This window comes from Lolium perenne, chromosome 4, assembly GCF_019359855.2.
Source record: "Lolium perenne isolate Kyuss_39 chromosome 4, Kyuss_2.0, whole genome shotgun sequence".
NCBI lineage: Eukaryota > Viridiplantae > Streptophyta > Magnoliopsida > Poales > Poaceae > Lolium > Lolium perenne.
In genome coordinates this window covers 97103385-97107276 of record NC_067247.2, presented here as the reverse complement: position 1 = coordinate 97107276, position 3892 = coordinate 97103385, and the positions used below count along the sequence as shown (strand labels likewise).

Genomic DNA, 3892 nt, shown 5'->3' with positions numbered 1-3892 from the left:
ATGGTGCACAAGAGAGCAGTTAGGCATGCTGCTTTTTCTCGTGTGACTTACGGACCTATGTTACAACGAGATCAGGAGAGGATTGCCAACCTAAACAACATCTACAACTGCAACGACGTAGAGGCCATCCAGATGCTACGGATGAGAAGAGCCCCTTTCTATGCACTTGTGAAAACATTCAGGGAAAGAGGACTGCTGACTGATAGCATCCACACCTCTACCGAAGAACAAGTCGCAATGTTTATTCATGTCGTTGGTCATAACCAGAGGTTCAAAGTCATCCATAACACATTCAGGCGAACGGAGACTATCTCTAGGTACTTCCAGCAGGTGTTGTACGCAATTGGGGAGCTCAGAGGTGAAATGATGAAGCCAGCATCAATGAACACACCAACCAAGATCAAGAACAGCTACAAGTGGTTCCCCTATTTCAGGGTGAGTACAAAATCATGTTCCTTCTACCATTCTGGTTGTGTTCTATTGTGAGAAACATGATTGTGTGCTAATCTTTTTACAGGATTGCATTGGGGCTATTGATGGTACTCATGTCACTGCAAAGGTACCGAGATCAATGTCTGCAGCATTCTGCGGGAGGAAGCACTACACCAGCCAGAACGTTCTAGCAGCTGTGGATTTCGATATGAGGTTTACCTACGTGCTTGCTGGGTGGAGGGTTCAGCTCATGATGCGAGCATCCTGGCCGACAGCTTATCAAGGCCTGATGGGTTGCAAATCCCTGACGGTAAGTTCTAAGATGCTGGATATGCATGCCGACCTGGAATTCTACCTCCCTTCAGGAAAACAAGGTACCACCTCAACGAGTTCTCTGCGAAGCACCGACCTCTGAATGCGAGAGAGTTGTTCAATCTCAGACACTCAAGTTTTAGAGTCACCATTGAGAGGGCCTTTGCTGCATTGAAGAACAGGTTCATGGTCCTTGACCAGAAACCGTTCCACACGTTTGACTCTCAGGTAAAGCTGGTCCTTGCTTGCTGCATTCTTCACAACTGAATCCTAGGTTGGGGCGAGGATGAGTTCTTCGAAGAGGTTGTCAGTTTTGATGAAGTAGAGACCGGCCATGGCGTGGAAGCAGGCGACAATGATGCCTGGAAGGTGAAGAGGCAAGAGTGGGCAGACGCAATGTGGGAAGCCAGAGGCAACACCACCATCTGAGAAGAAGTGAAAAAGTGAAGAAGTGAAGAAGAAGAAGAAGAAGAAGAAGAAGAAGAAGAAGAAGAAGAAGAAGAAGAACCCCTATGATCCCCTGTTTCTCGAACCCTTTTCGATTCCCCTATGTTGAACGACCTCGTTATGATAAACTGCAATTCGTAGTAGCTAGGGAGCAACGTGTTATGAACTACCATTCGTAGTAGCTAGGGATGATTTCGTGAACTGATTGCAACTATCATGAATTATGATTTCTGTGTGATGGGAGGTAAGAGCATGGTAAGACTACCCGTCGTAGAGAAGAGGTAACCATAGACATGCCTGGATGGTACCAAACAGGCCTAATATCATCTCCATCGAGATTTGGACTTGGCTGCAGACAAACAAACAGAAAGTCCTTTTTGGCCCAACCATTGCAGCCCGACCTACCAAACAACAGGTCAATTTCGACCCGTGACTCGTTCTGGACACGTAAATGTGCTTACATAGCTACGCGAGTGAACCACGAATCAGACCCAGGCAATCAAACGCGCCCTTCACCTCACGCTGCATGCATCACCAAGTACGATCGATGTCCGCCGTACTTGGCCAGAAAAACACCATGCTTCCTGCTGCTGTCTGTCGTCGAAGCTTTGGCTTTCTCTGCGCTTGAGTTAATTAGTTAACTAATGTGTTCGGTGTTCTGTTCTGCCGACCGACGGACTGACGAGCTGCACACCGCACGCCGGAGGAGGAGTCCAGCTCGCCACACACTGCCGGCCGGTGCTAGGCGTAAGCGTCACCACCACGGAAATATACATATCGAAAAGATAAGTTCGTTATTAGGCGCTGGGACTTAAGAAACAGGAGCACAACTTCAGATTTGTCTCGTGCGATGCAAACCTCGCTTCAAGTAGCATCCCGGCGTCACCGGATAGAGATCTCGGCGTCACCGTCTCCAGCGTAGGATAATGACAACGTCGCATCTTCTTTTTTGACAGAGGGAGTGACACTGTGACATGTACACAGTTTTAGGTTTCCAATTGTACTAGATGGACCTAGCGCGCTTTGCCACGCCGTCCTTTGTTATTATCGTTTAAATTTTTCCGTTTGATTTGTGTGTCTTTGAATTCACAAAGGATCCACTGAATGGCCTTCTTTTTGCCGAGGTACTCTACATATCGGCTGATCCGTAGATACACAAACTTGGTGTTGTAAAAAATAATAAAACCCCGAAGGACAGAAAAAACAAACCTTATCAGCTATGAACATCGCATGATCTCATGGCGATAAACTGAAAACGATGGCAAAAACAGTCATCACCAGTGTGCATCCATCACAGGGAAGGTTAGGTATAAAAAGTTTGACGGTAGAATTTAAATAAGTGAATCAATAGAAGAGTACAAAGTTCCTAGAACAAAAGGCTCGAATTCCCAATCCAAAACATCAACAACTCTTCTGCCAACCGATTGAATAATACCAACCGAGGCACAAAACTGCATTCGACACACTGGTGGAGCCATAGCACCTGTTGTTCCACATAGGGTGCTTCCACATAGGGTGCAGACCTCTCAACGAAATAGAGGTTGTCACCTCGACAGAGTCAAACAGATTTTTTTATATGAGAGTAACAGATTTTAATACGGCTCAACAAAACAGGAAAATAGAATCCTCGGGAGGCGGGATCCGTCAACCGGCTCAAGGGCGTGCTCTTAAGCTGCCTTTTCTGAAGCTGCTGGATCAGTAAGATTCTGCTTAATGACAGGTGACCCGAAGCCATTGATCAACTCACAGCCTACCACATGCACAAAGAAAACGTTACCTGCTTTTAAACAATATAAAAGCAAGATCTGAACTCCTAGCACAGGCGGCGCGGTCTTGATTTGGTGGCACCAGCCGTTACAGTGGCCGCATTGTAGTTTGACTGAGCCGCACACAAATACGAACACTTCGACATAAAGTATCTATAAGCTAACCCTCCTTCTGCATAGGACCCAAGAACATGGTAGTCTCTGATTTCTCGGCGAAAAGAAATGCTCGAGATTTGGGGGTAAAGCCAGCAAGAAGAAAGAATCACTAACTTGAGACATCCATTCCTCGTAGACCCAATCACGTACATATAAATGTAATTGTAGTACGATCATGCAGATTGTTTGTTCTCTTACCATATAATTTTTTAACAAAGTGATAACGACCCTAGAATGAATAATCATACCCGCAAAAAGAAGTTGTTGAGTTTTTGTTTACCATAAAGTCTTCATAATCACTTACGACTCCTACAAAGTATTATTGGATAATTAATACGTAATAATTAAAAGAATGTGTTATCTTCTTTGCATGTACAGTTAATATTTTTAGTGATTACTTGATACTATTTATTTGAAAGTATTAGATAAACATAATTACTTGGTTACTTGTATTTTACCGATGCTGCATCATTGTAAGCAAACATGTCTCGGAACATAATAATGGAACATGTAGGTAGAGCTGTGACAGTATCAAAATGTTTCAATGATGTTTCGAGCAAAGGGAATAAATATGATGCAGAAAAAACTTGTTAATATGGATATTTATATTTATGCGTTATTATCAACTAAAACAGTAAAGTCACCTGACATTAAAAACCATGACACACAAAACCACTCATCAGAAACCCAAATTGGTTAACAAAATCATGTGTTAAGTCTTGTGTGTACTGAAATACAATTACTAACATTGCGGAGTAACGTAGGAGCTTTTGCATTTG

General features: G+C 43.8%; 1 pseudogene; it reads left to right on the top strand.

The window, feature by feature from the left end:
* Nucleotides 1–1173, top strand: LOC139839041 (protein ALP1-like; annotated as a pseudogene).
* Nucleotides 1174–3892: the final 2719 nt, after the last annotated feature.